This window comes from Micromys minutus (assembly GCF_963924665.1).
Source record: "Micromys minutus genome assembly, chromosome: 28".
Taxonomy (NCBI): Eukaryota; Metazoa; Chordata; class Mammalia; order Rodentia; family Muridae; genus Micromys; species Micromys minutus.
Window position 1 is genome coordinate 13,418,011 of NC_137963.1, and position 22,659 is coordinate 13,440,669.

Consider the following 22,659-nt stretch of genomic DNA (forward strand, 5'->3'; position numbering starts at 1 on the left):
GTTAGCTTGGCTTCCAACCAGAATGAATTGTTACTAATTTCCTTCCTTACAAAGGATAAAACAGTGTTTGACGTCCACAATTAGAGACTAATTTCTGTGTTTTGATAGCAGACTGTGTTAAAAACTATGTTCCCAGGAACTGGGGGACAGAGGGTGGTTGCAAGGCACAGTAAAATTCCTATTCTATCCTTTTGGTTTAAACATGGGGCTTCATTTCCTTTTAGACTGCAAGGATAGAAGGTAGGCCGGGAGCTCTCAAGAGATTAAGATCAAATCCCTGTGGGTAGAAGGTATACTTAGTAGCTTGATGTTTGAGAATAATACAGGAATGAGCTACTGAATAACAAAACAGAGGGAACACATAGCAAGGTCTAGTATGTTATTTAAACCAGGAAGTGGTAGGATCTAAGCCCAATGCTGCCTCCTTCCTTTGAGACTTTTTATATATTATAACACCACCCCAAGCTCCAGGAAGCATCAGGCAATGACTAAGATAAGGCCAACCATGGTCAACTCTGAATCTCCATGGGTACTAAATGACTCTGGGCAAATGTCTACTTTCCATACCTCAATCTCTTCATTATAAATTATGGGAGAAATCCAAGAATCCCTTATGTGTTAGCCATTTTGAAAGTAAGAGAAACACTAGAATTTAAAACCTGCAGGATGTTACAATATGTAAAATAAGCTAGGCACAGCAAGATAAATAGTACATCTTCCTACTCATATAGAAGCTAAAAATATATGATCTCACATAGGAGAAGAGCAGAGTGCCAAGTAATGGATTCTAGAGATGCAATGGGACAGAAGGCTAAGAAATAATTGTTCATTGTGTATAAACGCGACAATAGTGAGGAGGATTTTGCTCAAGTTTCCCATAACATACTGTAGTAACATGGTTAGCAATAACTCACACCATTTCTCAGAATGATTAAAAGAAAGAACATTGGCTATTTTTAAATTTAAAAAGAAATGATAAATGTTTTTAATGAGGTATCTGAAGTAATAACTTCCCTAAATTAATCAATATACAGTACTTGTTACCCTAACCTTTCTAACCCAAATATGGCTGTGCGAAAGAAAGACAAATTCAAATAATATGAATACAAGCAGTGCCTAGATTGGGTAGATCTACCACTACACTACTCTGTTCCCTAGCTATGACATCTCTTCTAACTTGTGGTTTCTCCAGGCCACTTGTTTCAGCTCCATCATCCTCCTAACTCCTCCACCTCCTCCATCGACTGGCTATCTCTCCTCTTACCTTCCCCTCAAATTTTGCAGTTCCATCTTCCCTTCCCCTGCCTTATCACCAGCTCTATCATTTATTTTATGACTTAAAATGATGTCACCTGACTACCTGATTAGGCAGCCCTTTTTGACAAAGCAGAATTAGCATCAAAATACAAATAGTACCTGGGCAATCCCCAAGTAAGGTGTGTTAAGGTTTTTACGTATGTGAAGGTTTTTACACTGTACCCCATACACATCTAGATTTCTGGGTAAACTTAAAATATTAGTCTATGTTGTGAGGAGTAAGATCTCATTTTTGTATCATGTTACTGTTCCTAGTTGTCTCTTCAAGATGGTTCAAGTCAATCCTTGTAGCCAGACAGTCCCTTGTGCTGATGCTGAGAGCAGAGGCAGCTGAACAAACTTCCCACAGCCTACAAGTTGCCATTTGAAGAAAGCTTAGAAGGATCATGGCCAAGTTTCTCTGGGGATTGCAAGCTCCCAAGGCTGTCTGGATGAAAAAGAAAGTTGTGGGAAGTGACTGTGGCAGTGAAGATATATCCCCATCTCTAGCTCTCAGCTCCAGATGTCAAGGGACCTTCAGCATCCTCAGTGCCAGTGAGAGGGGGAGAGGAGGATGCTTGCAATGTTTTCCAAAGAGAGATTACAAGATGAGAGGAATAATTACAATCTGAGCATCCTCCACCGAGCTCTTCATACCCAGCAAAACCTTGCTATTTTGCTTTTTTCCTAAGCCTGCCCCTTTGGGTTATCTAAAGCAAATATGTCTTCAGCTGTTCAGCCTTAGGATTCCCCAAAGCTGTGGGTTACGTCTGGAATCTCTACTAATGCCCTGGTCATCTGATCATCAAATTTGCCTCTCGGTCATTGGCTACACATGATTCTCCTGGCTATGCCTTCCCTTATTTTAACTCTGCTTCACATTTGAACTTTTGTGTGTGTGTGAATTCATACTTTCAGATGTGAATCTGACATTTGCTGAGCGCAAGAAAAGAAAACACATTCTGGGAAAAGTTCAATGTAACAAGCATTAAAGGTGGATGTGGTAGTGAAGAGAGCATGAGCTATAGAATAATACCCCATCCATAGGATTCAAATCTATATATACCCTTCCACTTACTACCTATGTATCATGAATGAGTCTTGATACTTTTAGTCACCACTCGCACTGTCTGTAAAAGTAAATCCATGGATTTCTCCATCACGGGGAAGTCATAAAGATAAGCCAGGGAAATGCATCAAAATTCTCAACAATACTTGGTCAGCAACTGCTAATCCTACTATCAATGGCATTATCCTTTTGGTGGGCATTGGGAAAAGCGTCCTTAAGAGCTATAGCAATTGACACACCTGAAGGCAGTGGAACACAAAACCAGATTCAACAAGGTTGCCAGAAAAGAGTGGGGATTTCTGCTTTGACAGAGGGACTTGGAAGACTGGGTATTTACCCTTAGACAGAAGGACTTGGGTTGTGTACTAAATAGGATGTGTAACTAAATAGGTCGTGTAACTAAAATAGGATGAATAGGGATTTAGAGCAAAGATCTCTATTTCTTTTAGGAATGAGATGGGAAGAATAAGGATAATGTGCTTGGTCTTCCAGCTAAAGGGGACAACATGAGAGAAGGTGTCATCAGCCCAGGTTTAAAAAACAATGTATGGAGGCTGAGGATCGATGTGAGCATGAATGGGAACTCAAGAGAAGGCCAACCTGAAAGTCAAGCTTCATATTTATAGTTCTTGACCTCAAATCTAAGGCCTCTCTTATCTTAGTCATGTGTTTGACCACTAGAGGTAACACACAGGCCCAGTATCTACTTTTTAGCCTGAAAATGGCTGTAATAAAGGCATTGGACTTTTTAAATGAATGATATGGAGGGAGATAAAAATGTTAGGACAACACAAAAGGAGTGTGTGAAAGAGTATATGCAGGTATGAAAATATCACAGTGAAATCCATTACTGCATACAATGTATGTAGGATAATATACTATTTCAAAGGTAAAAGTAGAAAGATGATGACATAGTAGATGAGGTGACAGGCAATCTACCATGATGACCTGAGTTTTGATCCCTAACACTCACATATCAAAACCAGGCATGGTTATTTGCATTTGTAACACGAGTTGAGGGAGGGACAGACACACACACACACACACACACACACACAGAGAGAGAGAGAGAGAGAGAGAGAGAGAGAGAGAGAGGTGAGGAAATGAGATGGATGAGTTGTTAAAATCACTGGCTCCTTTTCAAAGGACTAAAATCCAGTTTCCAATGCCTACATTATTGCTCCCAACTGTTCATGTGTAAAAGATCAGACACCCTCTTTTGGGTTTCGTTGGTACCAGGAACACAAATGGTACATAGACATAAATTTAGGCAAACATTTACTCATACACCACACACACACACACACACACACACACACACACACACACACACACACACACCTAATTCAGAGTTTAAGTTCTAAAGTTAGATATATCTTGATTCAAATACCAGTAGCAAGATTTCTTAGCTCGTTGATGTAACCAATGATACTTATGCTCATAGCTCATTTCTTACTCTGTAGAATTGTGAGAATTAAATGAGATAGCAGGGAAGGGCTCAGTCCAATGTTCTGCAAGCAGGAAGCACTGAAGGGATTGCTTTTATTTAGCATCACTAACATCACTACTCCCCTATTCTAAGTTGACTTCCTTTGTTAAATGATCTGAACTTCTTTTTCTGTTTAACAGGGAAGTCTAGAAATATAGCTTAGTGGTAATATCCTTCCTAGCATTCCTAACACCTTAGATTATCTCCATCACTGTAAATTTATGTCCAATGGAAGAGGAAGGCAGATCGAATAATTTCCCTTTTGCTGACTGTTATGTTGGTATGCAAAAGTTAAAGCACAAATACCATAGTTTGTGGCTTCAAATCCTATCTGCAGCCTTGTCCTTGGGAAATATGAGGATGCAGATAGACCAAATTCAGTGTAAATGTCAAGGATGAACGGTCACCAGTGGCAAGAGTGAGGCCTGTAGTGGGATAGATTCGAGCATCCACTATTACTGAGTCCATTCATGCACCATCTTTCTTATACAAGATCAAGAATCAGATGCCAACCCTTTGACCACATTAGAAGGAAATGAGTGAAAGAAACACAAAGAGAAAATGTAAGCAATGATGAAAAATACATAGGTTTAAGACCTTTAGAGCCCCGTGTGGCTGAAAATTATTAGTAAAAGATGTCAAGGCACTGTGTGAGCAAGATTAATTTGCGAGATATTTAAAGGCTGCTCTGTTGAATATTTGAACAGTTGAAATATTATCTAACCTTAGTATTTTGTCCAAGGTGGAGGATGGAGAGGGTGTCAGTCCCCAGAATCTGCACAGATGCTGAGCTGACATATGGATATAAAGTTTCCAGAGATGGTTACTTCCAAAAGAGACTTAAATGCAACACTAGTGGGTTGGGCAGTGGTATAGTCCTGGAATCAGAAGGCTAAGAGTATACCTAGGGACCTCATGTCATATTTGAAATATGGAATCAATTAAAAATGGCAGTTTCTACCACCTTAAAAAGAGAGCAGATGGGCAAAGGGGTGAAGGAAAATTGTGGGCATACCGCCAAGAAACTAGCTTGGCAATTTTCTAAATTATAGACTATTAGAACAGGAAGTCATCTTCAGTCTCTTCTGTGATTATTTCATACAAAATGCTTTGCTTCACACACTCTAGCTGCATACAATGGATGTTTCCTGAGAGCTTATATTCTCTTTTTCTCCTTTGCAAATAGCGCATTTCTCTTGCATCCATCTGTTATCCCTTACTCTCCACCTAGACACTGTCTTCCACATGCAGCTCCTGTGGAACTTCTGTAGACAACTTATTTTAAACCCCAAATATTAACCATGCAAATAAACATGAGCCTCATGGTTTCAAACCTCTGTAAGGACCAAGGTAAGAGATAGCTAAAGGTATTCCCACCAAGGCTGCCATTTAAAAAAAAGCCTCTTAGACAATGTAGAGTATGAACTGAACACAAAAGCTTCTTTCTGAAAGAAATTGCGGATCAGATGAAAATGATTTGAGCCAAAAGCAAATTACGTTCAGCTTCTCCCCTCTGCTCAACTCACCCTGTTATTTCCACCTTCAGGGCTAAGGGGTTCCCTAATTTCCTGTCCTTACTCCATGATAAGATCCATGTAGGCAACAAGAACTATAGTACATGTTTCAAAGTCACTAAAATGATGTCAGGCTTGCACTTGGAAGCCTGTGGTCTTGTTCTCAATCCTCCACCATTTACTCTTCCTCCACACAGATCCACTAGCTATTAGGAATCTAAATAAACATATTGTCTGATATTCTTAAGGATAACTCGTAAGACTCAAGTGCTTCTGACATGCCAAGAAGTAGGGTAAGAACATTAACATTCTCATATGTTAAACATTTCATGATCCATATGTATGGTGGTATAATAGAGATGATCTCCTTCAGAAGGCAAAACGTGTCCTGATTTCGTTATACTTCTCAACAAGAAAAAAAAAAAAAAAAAAAGAAAAAGAAAAAAAAGAAAAGAAGCAGACTTTCAAAGTGGCAAAGCAAAACATTGGTAGTAGTTAATGTGATTGAATTCAGAAGGAAGAAAGGCACTGGAAATCCCTGTGTCTCATGGGGGAGACCTCTCAGAAGAGGAAGCATTTAATCAGATATCAAGGAGTGAAAAGGTAAATGGACCCAGACATAGGAAACAGCAGGCCTAAAGGCATCTGAATGGCTCCAAAGCTATAACTATAGAGTCATCATAGTTGGTGTTCATCCAATGAAGTGGGTTTTGGGGATGTTCAAAAATAAACCAGGCACATTTCTATGCAAGAAATATCTTTGTTGCCTTCATATGGTCAAGAGAATTGAGGATGAGAGACAGAGAGAGCTCAAGGAATTGATTGTCAGGGACACATGTCATCTGCTCTGGCTGTATGCCTAAGTTCCATTAAACTCCTGTGAGTTAATGTTCATGTGAAGCTTACCCATCCCAGTTCCGGTCATGTGCTCCTTATTTTTCCCCACCATTCTTACTTATCACCTCTGACCATTTCCTGCGTCTTCCTTCTTACAGGCATAGCTCCAGTTCTCCCACTATCTTCATGCTGTCCTCAGAGTCAGGAATTTCATAGGTCCTAGAGGATCAGACCAAATGCACAGTCCCTGCTTAGACTGCCACCCACCTCAGTCCAGTGCCCAGTGCATTTAACATTTTTATTGGCTACTCTCTAGCTGACCTTGGTCTTCAGAAACCCATTCCTTGAAGAAAATGAATTATACCAAGCCACATGAATATCTAGAATTTCAAAGGTTGAATAATTTGGTCAGGAGGAATTTTAGACAGCCTAAGCCAGTTACTCTTCAATGGAATTCAAGAATCTCTAATGTTCTCAGTTCCATTTTCAAAGATCCTGTCCTCCTGTGTAGCCAGGGAGGATGCAACTAGAATTCTCAGTGTCCTCTCCCATAATGGAAATGAGGCTATCCAAGTGAAACACATCATCCAACAATTGTCCCTTTTACCCTGGGATACTGCTTGTGATTATTTCTCAGAAGTGATTTTTAATTGTTTCCTCTAAAAGGTCTGCATCTTCTCTGTTTCCGCTGACTCCTTGTGGAGGCTCGTGAATTGGCTCCAGCTATTAGCTGCACTTACCAATTTCCTCTGAGTCTCGCTGGCTGAAGCGGCAGGCTTAGAACAACTTTTAATTTTGTTTTTAATTAAATTTGAGTTGTTTCAAATCACTCACGTTTAATGCCATTTCTTCGCAGTCCTAAGAGATGGCAAGGGCTGTGCACCCGTGTTGACACACACATGAACTGATGGGGATATGTCCATGGCAAGGATAAAGACTCCTGGCAGAGGTTCAGAGCAGAACCAGGTAATTAGCAAAGTAGAAATGAGTCACAGAATGGGCTTTTGTTGGTGCTGTAGTAACTTGAGCTAATATGTTACTTAAGCAAGAAGCTTAGTTATTGTATTTGTTTCTGCCAAACTAAATTTGAACAAGGCTGCGTTCTCTTTCATTTCTTGATAGGATTATCAAATATATGTAGGTAGTAGCACTGAGAGCACTAACATTTATTAAGCACGTATTATATGTCAGGTAGTGTTTTAAGAACTTTACATATATTGCCTCATTTTCATTAAATGTGAGTAATTTGAAACTCAGAAATTTAATTTACATGCATTACCCCCCACATCCCTATGAAATCATTATCCACATTTTTATAGGTTTGCAACCAGAGCCCATTTTACTAGATAGTTATCATTTTGCTAATTAGGGGCAGGGCCAGAACATGAGGACTGGCTGCCTAATTCCAGATTTCTGCTCTTCGGTGCTGCCTTGGATTAGCTGTCTCACTCTAAAAACACAGTAGGGCTTCATCCTCTAAAAGCACTTAACGGTGAAAAAAAATAACTCATCCACTGGTTCTTTACACAAGTGTAATTGACTGAACTTTATTTCTTCTTTCATGTGGTCTCCATAGTGATCATTCCTACTATAGAAATAATGTATGCACCATGGGGTTCAATATAGAGACAGAATTATAGCCTGGATACTGAACTGTGCATTCTTTCAGACTCCTAACATCCCAAAACAGACAATTAAACTTGAAAGCAAAAACATAAATATATACCCAACATCCTGCGCATCTGCCAGTTTAGTTAAAATCATTTGCTAGACTGTTAGTTCTCAGGGGAAATATTTCAGAAGCTTTGCTTGCCATTTATTCTTTGTAGGAGACGCACATACATACATGTATATACGCATGTATACATTTATATACAGACATGCACAGGTGTGCACACTTGCTCATAGTTGGAATCATGTAGGTGTTGGTAAAACTACTTTCGTCATTCCCATCTATATAATAATATAATTTGCTATAGATAAACATCCTGTCTTCCTGTTACTTGAAGAACTCTAGGACTGACACATAAGAGGTGGTCCCTAAATGTGTTAACCACTGGAACAAACACATAATTAGTTAAACAACACTGCACCATCTTCTCATTAGCAGAAAACATGAAGTAGAGAGCATGGAGTATAGAAACTAGGATTCTAGTTTCAAAGCTCGATACTTTGGGCAAGGAAGGCAAAGGCACTTGTTTATTATCTTTCTCTAATTCTTCTATGATACAAGAGTGAAAATATACATACATGAAGGCATGGTATAAGTGAGTACCACCTACTCTTAAAATCATTCCACACATTTACATAATTCTTCTTGGAAATACCTGTAGAAAAGAAAAACATCAGTTTCCTCATATTTTTTCAGACTATGTGGAAACATCCAGTGGGCAATAAACTCATAGAGTTCTGTAACATTTCAGAACCTTGAAATCATCTTGCTGTTTCTGTAGAATAAAGTATGGTATTGGACATTAAGGTATGTGTGTGTGTTAATACTGATTCTCACAAGAGATTATGGAAAGGCACTTATGCAATTTGCCTCTTTTGCTTCTTTTTGCATCAGGCTGCCTACTTTTGTAACATCTAAGGCAGTACTTTTCAGACAGTGGGCTAGAGGCACCATTTATCATTCATGTATTCATTCAAAATGTTTTAATAATTGTCTGCCAAGTTCCAACCATGCAAATGAAAGGTGTTCTGTTAAAGATATGTTAGATACTGTTCTGCAGAAAGTTCATTCTCTTCTGATGGAAGTAGCCCCCAGTATGCCCACAACTCATCTCATGGAGCATGTACCAAATTCAGATTCTTTGCAAATGACACTGTGGTGAAAAAAAAGTTGCGTCTTCTGGGCCATCAGCGAAGACATCAGATGAATTAAGTTACTTTCTTTGTTGCTGTGACAAAAGCAATATAAGCAAGGAAGAGTTCCCTTGGCCTCACTGAAGGTGTATCTATGTCCCATCATAGCAGAAAAGGGAAGGGGACAGGTGCTTGAGGCAGTTGATCACATTGTAGTCACCATGGGGAAACAAAACTGATTGTTGTTCATAATTCTTCCTTCATGTTCAGTCCATGACTGCCAGCCAAGAGTGTGTCTCCCCACCCTAATTGACTCAATTTCCCCACCATAATTAGCATAATGACACAATTCTTTCACATACACAGAGGGTTTTTTGTTTGTTAGGGGATCCTATCAAATTGACAATCAATGTTAACTATCATAATGGATCACTTGTCACTTAAAGGAGGAATTCACTCTTTGATAGTCCAGTGGTTCCTGGCTCTGAATGTTTCAGAATATGTGGACAAAGATAAGGAGGCGGAGGCAAGAATCTGAAGAGTACCCATAGGAGGAAGAAAATGTGCGGTTAGTGCCTAAAGTCTGACAGGGATCCTTTCACATCATTATAAGGGCAGCCTGGGGATATACTACTAGCAACTAAAAAAGAGAATGATCACTTGGCCACTAACCCATGTACTCAATGGTGCAACATTATCTCAACTCTACCGTTATTCTCCCCCAGCTTTTCTCACTATTAGTATTATTATAAAACAGTGAGATCAATTTTATCAAGAAATATATATGAAGCACATCCTCTTTCACAATTCCAAGTCATGTCTGATGAGTTGCTGACTCTTTGACGTATGCATGATTTCAGAATTTCTCCTTAATACCTGTGCATATATCATAGATTGATATTTTATAGTGAATGTTTAAATACTGATGTAAGATGCTAAGGATTGTTGGGCCACTGATTTTCCTTATGCATCACAATCATCCTAGTATCCCATCATGATGTACAGAGGTATGTGGTACTCGCTACTGTCCTGTTTTGCAGAATAAGAACCCCATGGCTTACAAAGTCGGGCAGTGGTCATATAGGAAAACAAATGGAGATTAGTGGGGTTGGAAAACCACTGGTCCTGCTGATTGCAGAGCAGAATGTTGTAAATCTGTCCTTTACCAAGTCTTCCTAAGAACATAAGGAATGAGATCATTCTGCATGCATCCCATACTAGAAACAAAGACTGCAGCCACAAGAAGCCCTACTTGAGCCCTCGAGTCTTCTGTCTGATCTGGGAATAAAAATGTTATCCCTTGTCTCTTTCATAGTCCTAGAATTCATAGCAGGGTTAAGCAGGTGAACAGCTGATTGCTGGGGAAGCTATGGAGTAGATAAACTGCAGATCACTTTTATTATGGTGCCCCAAATACCAATATTACATCTTTAGGCAGCTGTTCTCATCTGTGCCAGACAGTAAAAGCTGTTCCATCAACATGATTGTTGAAGCCTCTGACATTTTTTTTGGAAGCTTTACCTCATGTAATCTTTTGTAGTATCATAAAACAATTAGATTAAGGCTCAGCATTAATTTGAATTATTGTCCAGTTTCCAGAAAATTCCTCTTAGAAATAGTACATGCTTTTGGAGATATTAAGTTCGAATTACAATGTTATGTCACCTGCTACCCCTTTGGACTCATTCTAGCATAGTATAATTTATGTTTCTGTCATTATCTTAAGAAGTGCAGTGGTTGAAGAATGAACCAGAGGTGAGCATTGATATAAGCAAGAGAAAACAAAACAGAAAAAATGTTTTGTAGTGTGTAGACAGATTGTTCTTGAAGAGAGAAGTATAAGAGACACTCTAATAGTCTGGAACATTATAATTGTTATTACAGGGTGCACTGTCATCTTCATTCTCCAGTGGTGTATCTGCATTTCAGGATATGTACATGTGAAATCCTGAAGCCTTGGTTTCATTATCTGTAGAATGAGAACACAAATAATATTCTCCCCTCTAGTGATAGTTCTAAGGTCATTTAAAGATTGGTATCATTAACAGGACAAATTTCCATCTGACAGATGCATTCAGTAAGCCAGGAACACACAGCCCTATAACATGCATGCAAATGCTGCATGGTAAATGCCCTTCACTTTCTTTTGGAGGAATAGGCTGAGAAGAGAAATGCCAATCAATTTCCAGAGCCACTAAGATGCTGAGTTGAAGGGACCCCATTTGGGTCCAGCACTGCTGATTTCAACTTCTGTGTTTTTCCCCCCTGAAACACTTTTGAGATCATAGAAGAGCTTAGATGGCAAAAGAAATCTAGAGAAAAATAGCAGGGCATACATGTGCCTTGGAAGACGCACACACACACACACACACACACACACACACACACACACACACACACATGCACACAAACACACAAGCATTCAAGTCCCTGTGTCTAATTTGGTTGATTAGCTTGAACCTGTAGTAATGAAACAAATCTAGGAGGAATTGTTAATATGGTTATTCTTGGTGCTAACAGTTGTGAGTTAACTTTGCCAACAGCCATTGACATGTGTGCAGACTCCTTGAAGAAGCAGAGAGAAGCACATTTCATAAGATGAGGACAGAAATAAAGAAGAGAAAAAGGACAGGAAACATTGCTAACTTGGCAAACACAGAGTGGTTCAAGGGTATGCAGTAAGCTCTTACTGGCATAAAGATTCATACCTCAACCACACATTTTTGCACTGTTTTCCTTCCAAGTATACTGATCCTAATTTTTTCCAGGCATCCTTCATGGGATCTGCTGTCATTCCTACAGTCTTCACTCTTTGGTGACTCCAAGTCCCCTTAGATAATACTGTCAAGTGTTACAGTGTAAGAGGAATAGTAAGTGGATGTGGCAGGTGTCAGCCTAAGGGAAATGAGTAAGTAGGTGAAATCAAGGTGATTTTTTAACCATGAACCTAATGTTTTGCTGGACTACTGTGTTGTGCAAATTCAGATATCATTGTCTACACAAAATACAATTTTTATAGAATTGTATGGGCACATTCATATGAAAATATTCTAGGACACATAGTCAATTATATTTATATACTGTGTGTATGTGTGTGTGTGTGTGTGTGTGTGTGTGTGTGTGTGTTGTGCAATCACATACATTATGTGTATGCATAGAAATTTAATTGCAAACAGAAAAGCATTGTCGACTGGGTGGATTATTCAAGAATAGTGCCCTGTCAATAACTACCCGGATACTATGCTATTCCCAGATAATCCACATAAAAGTTACTTAATTTACATTGTAAACTCTATGAACTTTATTCCAAAAATTCAGACAAAGAAATGATCAAGCTTACAGTATTTATTCTTCTTACAACATTCAGAAACCAGTTACCAGAAATCAGGGACTAGACCAGACTTTGGGCTGCCCCTGGTTAGCTTCTGACAGAGCTCCCACCCAACTTCACTTTTAACCTCATGTCTTACTTTTTAAGCTAACACAAAGCAAAATATCTTTTCTACTATAAATGTCAGAAAATGGGCTACTGAGATAGAGAGCCAATACATAATATATTCCTTCCAGAGAGAATAATCTAGGCCAAATGGAATAGGTTAATGGGTAAAGACATTTGACAGCAAGGCTGAGACCCCAAGTTTTATTTTGACCCCCACATTTTGGAAGGAGAAAATCTGCTCTTGAAAGATTCTCTAGACATCTATTTTCATTCTTTAGCATGTACATCCCCATCAACCCCCAAAGTAGACAGATAGATATAGATATATAGGTAGATAGATAGATAGATAGATAGTTAGATAGATAGATAGATAAATCGATAGATAGATAGATAGATGATAGATAGATAGATAGATAGATAGATAGATAGATAGATAGATAGATAGATGATAGATGATAGATTAGATTGATGGATAGATGATGGATAGATGGATAGATAGGTAGGTGGATGGAGATGATAGAGATTAAATTTAAGAACCACTAATTTTAGGGCAAAATATGTCCAGTGCATATCTTCGATCTGACTTATAAATTCTCAGATAACTGTTAATGGAATCTAAAGTGAGAAAAAGAAAAGAGGAAGGAAGGAAGGGAAAAAAACAAACTTGAGGGTAAAGTTACTTTCAAACTTGCATCAAAATGATTTCTTTAGAAATTTAAATGAATTTAAAAGACACAAGAAACATTTTATGACTTTGTTCTTTTCTATTACTTAGCTTGGTACAAAATTGTCATGTACCTTTGGGAAAATGCTCTTTTGAAATAATGAAACTCCAAATAGCTCTTTGTCCAGACCCCAAACACCCCTAAAGCAAGTTAAAGCAAGACCTAGGGCATATAAAAGCATGTAGAATTCTGTGGCAATCTGTTTTTAGCTAGACTTTGATCACAGTTTGAGATGGGGAATACAGAAAATGCTTTTAAAAGAAAAACATTGTCAATGCCCACAGGAAATTCTACATGGCACTTCAGAGAAAAACGTATGTTTAGTGGGTATTGAAAAAAGTAATTTAACTACTTAGAAATAACTGTTTTTCTTATGCAGAACACTGCATCCCCATTGGCCTCCCCATCTCTGTGTTTATTCTTCTCTGTGCACCTAGTTATGAGCTCTTAGGTGATTATGCAGTGATGTGGACCTCTCCTCGAAGAAAGGGAGTTGTAGTTTTTATACATCCATCACTCAGCTACATATCAGTTGCTTTTGCTGAGTGATGTAACTTACTACAACCAACTGTAATTTTGATGTCACACTATTAGACTCCATTCTAGCCCTGATGGGCTTCACAAGTATGGAGATCAGTTGTACACAGAATCCTAGAGGTAGTTTTGTTCATGCATTTTCTTAATAATGGTGATATAGTCTAAGTCACTGTGCAAATATCATAATGTATACTTTTACAAAGCTGAGTGGCTTCACTTTTTACATATCTGGGCTGCTTGAATGATATATTTCATTGCTCATATGGCTGTGGTACACATAACACCAGAAAATTAAATGAAGCTTAGGAGAAAATATAATCAAAATATTTGATGAAGATGACATGTATGTATATACTGATGACATGTAATGCAAAATAATGTTTTATAGGAAATTTTCTTTTAAATTTTCAGTATATGATGTATACCCTAAAAATAAAAAAAAAATGCAATGGTAGAATACTAAATTTATAATACAGTAACATGCATGTTTGGGAACTTTCTTTTTTAATATAGAACTATATGAATATATTTTTGTTAGCACTTGATTTTTTAAAGGTTTGATAGTATGCATTGAAATCTTACTATTTACAATGATCATAAAGTACATGTAAAACAAAACATAACATGGAAATACTCAATGATTTCTTGGTGTGTAAAGATTAAACATAATGATTTTTATAAACCAAAAGTTGCCACAAGGCTACATTCTGAGCTCTTGAGTTATTAATATTTTAAGGTCTAGGTGTACCCTAATCTGAGACCCTAAGTGCTATAAACTTACTGTCTTTTTTTTTTTTTTTAAGAAGGACTGAGGCTTCTGCTTTTTGGCCTTTCTTTTTTGAGCCTCATGTTGTCTGTGAGTTGTTTGATGGATATTCAGAGTTTTCTGGGGCTAGTATCCAATTATCAGGGATTGCATCTTATGTCTGCTCTTTTGTGATTGGGTTACTTCACTCAGGATGATAGTCTCTAGATACATACATTTTCATAGGAATTTCATAAAGTCATCATTTCTAATAGCTTAGTAGTATTACATTGTGTAAATATACCACAATTTCTGTATCCAGTCATCTACTGAAGGGCATCTGGGTTCTTTCCAGCTTCTGGCTATTATAAATAGGGCTGCTATGAACATTGTGGAGTATGTGTCCTTATTGTATGTTAGAGCATCTCTGGGGTATATGCCCAGAAGTGGAATATCTGGGACTTCAGGTAGTACTAGGTCCAATTTTCAGAGGAACCACCAGAGTGAATTCCAGAGTTTGTGTACCAGATTACAATGTTTGGGAACTTTCTTAATAGTATCCGTATTAACAAGTGTAAGCACTATGTATCACATATAGTCATATCTTTTATACTGTGTGTGATCACCAACATGATCCAAGACACATGAGTCATGCAACTCCTCAAAGTACAATCGCTATGTCAATAGGATAGGCAACAGGAATTGTCAATTTCATTACAATTGTAGGTCACCACTGCTGCCTGTGAGGTTTCTTTTTTCTCTTTATATAACATACCATGGTACTTGACAAATCCTGTGGATCTTAAAGCACCTTTTCCCTTACTTTTTGTCCTAGGGTTCATTATCTATTAAAGAAGAAGGTTTGACTATCATGTTCATATTTCATTATCTCACACCCAATGGGATAAAAATCAAATTTGGGGGTAATAAAATATACTCCCTGTTTGCATTGTAAATGTAAACCATAAATATGCAATGGTAGATAAACAATGCACATGTGCTGCTGAAATGACACAGGTAAAACACAATTTGGAAGAAAAAGGTAAGCAAACTTAGGGAATAATAAAAGAAAGTGTTTGGGGACTTCTTTTACATATCATGTGGCTCTCATCACATCATAAAGTTCTCAACTGTTTTATAAGTTCAGTGAAGAGTATTTCTACTTTAACCAAGTTTTTTCTTTTCTGAAGAGTCTGCCAATACAGTATTTCATGTAAAATGCCCTTCTTTAAAATAATCCCTGGGCATTTTCAGGTACTTCTTTCCGTCTCCTTAACATTTGCATCTGATTTACATAATATATATGTATATGTTATAACCTAGATATCACTGGATAGACATTCTTTTGTCTTTCTGGCAATATTGGAGCATTTAGAATTAGTGTGGGCTCATGGGAAATCAGTGAAACAGCTTACTTCAAACTAGGTTTATTTTTAGAACTCTATGCATCTTTAAAAAGTACCTGTATAAAACTGAATTTCAACTATTGACTTTGTCATTTCATGCTTTTTATTATATACATTTTAATTTCTTATTCTGACAAGTAATCCCAAGGGTTCCTTGATATTAAATAAAGGCTAATAATCAGGACAAACATAAGAGATATTTGTCCAGTAAGATGCAAGTAGTGTGATAGTTTGTTCATATTGCTATAAGAAACTACCATTCATTGATAGAGTGTCTGAAATGTCAGGAGTGTGTTTTCTCTTTGTTATGGAGTTAGCAATCAAAGTTCAAATGGTCAACGAGATTGATTTATTCTGCTTCTTTTCCCAGTTCCGTAAAGTCTCTCCCTCATGTATGTATGTGACTAATGTCTTCTTATAAGTACCTGAGTTGTGCTGGATACACCTTTTAACTGTGGCTCTTTAAAGACCCTGCCTACAGAGGCGATGGGTAGGGGAATGGAGGGTTCAGTATAGGAAAGGACAGGAGTCGTGCATAGGCAACCTTGAAAATAAGTGGAAATCTGCAACTGATAGGGATGAGGAAGTTAAGGGGGCATCTCAGAGATATGACAGAGACCTGGGAACTGGGAGGCACAAAAGTATCAATGGGGGTTACCTTAAATGTGATCCACAATGTTTAAGATATAGAACCTAAAATGGCTACCTCCTGTAGCCCAGCAGGAAGCCTGGTGGAGCAGTAGAGATACCAACTCACCAACCAAACTTTCAAACCAAAATTTATCCTATCTACAAGAAACACAGGCATGGGAGTGAGCAGAGACTAGGGGAATGGCCCACCAGTTACCAACTTAACTCGAGACCCATTGTATGAGCAATCACCAATCCCTAACACTATTATTCTGTTATGCTTGCAGACAGGAGCATGTTGAGAGGTTCCACACAGGAGCTGGCTCACATACAGACACCCACAGCCAAACAGTGAATGGAAGTTGGGGTCACTTATGGAAGAATAGAAGGAAGAATTGCATGCCGCTAAAGTTTTAGAAAATTCACAGGAAGACCTACAGAGTCTGAGAGCACCTGGACCCTTGGTGCTCTCAGAGTTTGAACCACCACTAGGTGTACAGGGGCTAAACCTTGACTTCTTCGCACATATAAAGCAGATGTGCAGTTTGATCTTTACGTGGGTCCCAAAAAACTAGAGTGGGGCTGTCCCACAAGCTGTTGCCTATCCATGGGATAGAATTTTCTAGTTGGGCTGGTTGTCTGGCCTCAGTGGAAGAGGAAGTGCCCAGCCTCACAGAGACTTGAAGAGTCAATGTGTAAGGGAGATATGGGGGAGGGGCAAACTATTACTTCAGAGAAGAAGAGGATGGGAGATATGGGAAAGATTGTATAAGGAGTGAGTGAGAGGGGGCAGTGAGTGTAATGTAATGTAAATAAATAAAAAAAATCAAAACTTTGAGATTCTGCCTTCAAATGCAGACACGTTGTTAATCACTGCCTGTCAGATCTGCAACTTGTAAACTTGAAGAAGATACAATCCATCCCATAACAAATAGAGAACATGTGAGTGATTGATGATGAGAAGATTACAGTTGATCCGAAGTAAAGAGAAATTAAGTAGGAAATAAGATATAAAATAAGTCAGAAATAGAGAACAAGACACATAGGTAAGTTTCTGGAAGCCTTGTTTGAAAACTAACCTCCCAGTAATCTTGCAGCTCTCAAAGACCAGTAGCTCCCAACCATGAAGGTTGGCTTTGCTTTCTCTTACAAAGCCCTCACGACTTTGTTTGATCACTGCCCTTTATATATCCACTCTTCAATAGATAGTAGGTGGTGGAGTGTAGCCAATATTAGCTTATGGCTCTGTAAATTGGGCCAGAGGCCAGAGTGAACATGTGTTTCACCTACCTGCTGAGCTGATAATGTATGTGTCCCTCATTTCTGCTTCTGAGTTTGTACATAATCATACCTCCAGGTAGGATGTTTCACATAGGTCTGAGAACCCAACAGAGATGGGCTCTGTGACCAAAGGGAGAGTGCTTTTCATCATTTTACCACCAAAGGGAGAAAACCAAAGGGACTGAATCCTCGGGGCCAAGATCTTTACTCCACTTTATTTATGGAGAGCATCTATGGACATTCGCCAGTGTGACCACAGCCTTGTTTAAAAGTCTTTTACTCATGACTCTCATTGTTCTGGCTCATGGGACATAGTGAAATGAAAGGTAATTTGCAGCTGCTGCCTGTCTCACCGGGCAGTTTTTGTCTGGTGATACCTACTTCCATGGTATTTTTAGCTCTCATCTGTAGCATTCTCTTCTTTTGGGGGAGGCTATGCCTCTGACTTTTCAGAGAACATTATGGAGTGGCTTGAGCTTCCCAGCTCACCCCTGATCTATTCTGCACAATTACAGAAGCAGGCTTATAATCAATGTAATTGAAGATCAGAGTTAATGAGGACCTCAGTGCCCGAACAGTCCCCTGAGCAACACTGGCTTCAGATTCTAGATAAGGAAATGATTGGGCTGAACTGAAAATCCATTTGGCTAATTAGATGATGTATATTCCCACAAGGCAGTGAGAAAAAAAATGAATATATATGTATATATATGTATATATAAATATATTTAAAATAAGGAAGCATGACATTTTGAAGTTGAGATTTTGGCGGAGATTCATTTAAGAATCATTGCTTTCTGCGAGGATCTAAATGAGTATCTCAGAAAGGATTTTTGCATTACTCAATAAGGGAGGGAGGACTTGTAATCTAAAGCCAGAAAAATAAGACAGACATCCAGATGAAAATAGGGGAAACATGAAATACAAGAAATAACACATTTTTATTTCCTTGTGAGGTAATTTCCATCCCCATAAAAATGTGGCAATTTATTCAGAGAACTCTTTGACACTCACTTAACTTACTAGTGTGCCCTTCTTCCTTCTTTTCTTTGATTCTCTCCCCAACTCTGAATGTCTTCTAAACATCCATCACACACCAAGAATGATGCTGATCATGGCTTGAGCAATGCATGGTCCTTGCCAACAAGAAATTAAGAATCCAGATGGAATGGTTGATAAAGGGAAAGGGCTAGGCACAGAGGATTTGTATCAGCATCGCATGTCTGATCTTCCTCCCTGGTATTGTTGAACACTTTATTTTGCTCAACTTGACTCTGCTGTAGTCTTGCTAGTTAGTTTGTATACAAAGACACAGCTGAATGAATTGATGGCGTGGTTTATTTAAGTTCACACTGGATGAAATTCTTTCATAAATATTGCAAGGATTGAGAGATGCCAGGATACCGGGTAATCGACTATGTATGTCCAAAGCACATAGCTCTTGATGTTTCCCAATAGTAACCTCTTCTGGGTGATTTTTCCATATATGTTTAAGTTAAAGTCCAATTTTTAAAGTCTGCTTCCTGATAGTAACAGTTCTTTCTTTCCAAAGTGTAGAAACCCAGCTTTTCAGATAATCCTCACCACACTGCACAGGAGGACCTTACTAATTATTGGACAAATGAACACATTAAAATCAGCTCAGGAGTCTCCTTCACCATCTTTCTGATACAACATGGTCTTTGCATCTTCTTCATCCTTTTCACAGAGCCCCCTTTATTCAGGTCTGTGTTTTACTCATCTACATTGCAAGCTATTGAAGGCAAATGACTTCTTTCAAGAGCCCTAAATTCGATGTTCAGTTGTTTAGTTTGAATGGTGTGAGACTCTGAAATGGCTAGCCTTATTGTCAAGTTCCAGTGTAGTGCAAATACAATTAACCCCGGACCAATGAGACTACCTGTACTTTTTACAGTCCCAGGAAGAAGTGAAGGACTCTGTCATCAGATATGAAAGTAGATTTCATTAATTCATCTTAACCTTTACTATGTCTCCAACATGTGACAAGTTCATTGCTGAGAAGATAGATAAGGACTCATGAGTCCCCATATATTCCTTGTAAGAAGACATGGTATATTGGAGGAGTAAAAGTGCCTCTAGAACTACTTACACTATAGTCACCAAAGTTAATGTCCAGCTTGCTAGAAGAGAAGTAACAGGACCACAGAAAGGATCCCTTACCAGAGTCCCTATTCCTCAATATAGCCTGAAATAACTGGGAAGATCATAGCTTTGGACACTGAAAACTCTTCTATCAACCTTCACTCCCACCCCTCATTAATTATGCATAGTGGTCAGATCAATTTTCTCTGCATCTCCTGCATTCTTCTGTGAGAGAGGAAAGTGACTGTCCAAACAGACCACTGAAAGTGAGCAAAATATGTAACATGTTTATCTCATGAAAGAAAAAATGTAGCACTCAAAGGATACTACCTCACTTCTGCATTCAAATCAGGACATTTGAATCTCTATAAAAATCCTATACTGTTTCAAAAGATATTCACATGAAAGATAATCCTACTGACTGGGCCACTTATGTTCCCATTAGTCAGTTTCAGAGGGAACCCGGGAATTCATTGTTTTTTGTGGATTTGTGATGCTGTCTGTATTCCTATCTCCATTAAGTGTTTCAACACTAGCTCTTCTAGTTTAAAAGGATAGTAGTGGTTGGTTTGCCTCCTCAGCTGAACATTTATTGAATAAGCTTCCCTGCATTATGAAGGGCTGTTTCACCCAAGGTTATGTTCCCTTCCAGGAGATAGCCTATAGTCCCTGACTGAGCAACTTGTAGGTATAAATATTTATCTTAATTTGAAACAAATGCAAATGTGCACCCACTACCAGAGTGTGGAGTGCAATCAGTGGAAGGTTTTTCTGAAATGGCATGACAATTTAACTTCTCCCAGCATGCTATTTTACTTTGGCCACTCCCTTACAAGACCATGCCAGCAGCACACTCCTATACCAACCACTGCCTTCGTGTCTTCCTTCATGCAAGTAATGCTGACCTAAGGCTGATGAATGAATGAAGTCTTGTAATCAGCATCTGGAAAGAGGGTATTCTCTACCCATACTATTTATATGTAACAACTGAGGGATTGTTTTCTTGCTAAAGTTTATATAGCTTCTAAGTAACACCATGAGGATGTGAACTCATATCTTGCTGACTGCTCTCTTTATCACAGCACTGTGTAGCTTTTCGGAAGCAGCGGGATTAACCAAACTCAGCCCTGGGACACAATTCAATAACCATCTCTCAGTCTTTAGTGAGAATAAATACAAGAATTATCCATTTAAACAGCACGACTGTGCTTTTTAAAGAAAAATCTGCAGTTGATACTGATGTGTAGTGCCTTGCTCAAGGACCCATGTGACATGTTTCTCTTCAGGCTTTGTTCCAGTGGGGGAAATGTGGCTTTGCAGATAGATTTACATAGCTTTCCTTGCCAGAAGTTTGAAACACAGAATACTGTGACTCTTTCCTTTTTGCTTTCTTTTTTTTTTTTTTTTCCTTTAGCTGCCAAAGTCTTTAGGGCCAACTTCAAAAATGGTCATTACCTTATCTCTCTGTGATGTCAGCCATTACTCCAGAGGTCTCACTTGGCTGCTTCTGGAATCCACACTGATGATCATGCTGTATCCTGTGCTTTACTTGGGAACTTCTTGTATAAAATAATAGGCATTCTGTATCTGGATGAGTTAAAGAATGTAAGTTGAGCCCTTAGTCTCAGATACTCAGGCAGCCAGACATAGTTTCATTTGACTGCACCTCGCATCATTTTGCAATGGACTGTAGGCAATGATCTGATTCATGTTGAGTACAGTCAAAGGTCAAGAACAGTGTTTAATAGGATCTGATAAAGAATTCCTTGTTAAATGCAAAGGATGCTTAAAAGCAGACGCACTCTTTGGAAAACTTGAATTTCCTACCTGGAAAAATGAAGGTATTATTGTTTCCTGGTATGATGAAGAGAAGTAAATAGGGTAGGAAGCTTGGTTATATTCATTTTAGGACACAACCTTTTGTTCTGTGTAATACAAGCTGATACATTTATCATAACTCCAGAACCACTGTTTAAATCTTGTTTAATCCTATTAAAATTTATATATATTTTTTTCACTCTGGGAAGCTTAGCTTCAGATTTGCGTGATTGCTGCATGCATGTGTTCATTTACAATATAATTATGGCCCAATCTGAAAGAGGCTTTTGCCTCCTCCAAACTGGTTATACATATGAACATATGTGACTTTGCATAGGATATATAGTTGTATATGTAAACACTGTATAATTATACAGCAATTACATTGGAATGGATGATGTATAGCATATGCACTCATACATATGATATCTCTTATGAATTGGTGAGGAATATTTCAATTCAGACATTAGAAAACTAGAGGCTTTTCAGCCTACATAAATTCTAGGAACATATTTAAGCCTTCATTGGAGAACAGGTTAATTTTTACAAAACAAACAAAAAAATTCAAAAATAACCCTTAAATCTCAGTCTCTCCTGGCTTTTAGGCCTATGTGTAAAAATCTAACTGGAAGTGATTTATAGCTGCCATTTGGGTAGAGCATAACATGACCGTTTGATCCCATCCCATGCCTGCTTCTCTTCCTATATTTTCCAAGCACTAAGAATCAAGTTCATTTCTTTGCTTGCTTGCTTAGTTTTTTAACACCATCTCCCTCTATAAACTCAAACTCATATTGTAGATCTTATTCATTTTGAATTTACCACCATCATCTCCTGAGTGCTGGGAATACAGGCATATGCCACCAAACTCTGTATCAACATGAGTGTGTTTGCGTGTGCATGTATGCACATGTATGTGTCCATACATGTATACTATCTTTCCTTAGAGGGCCTGGGAGTATCCT

At 38.3% G+C, this 22,659-nt stretch overlaps 1 protein-coding gene across 4 annotated transcripts in view; it reads left to right on the top strand.

Moving 5' to 3' along the window:
- The window catches only part of ASTN2 (astrotactin 2), a gene marked incomplete at both ends in the record, with an annotated part of 945,572 nt that overhangs the window by 381,648 nt on the left and 541,265 nt on the right, over positions 1-22,659 (top strand). The window lies entirely within an intron of this gene.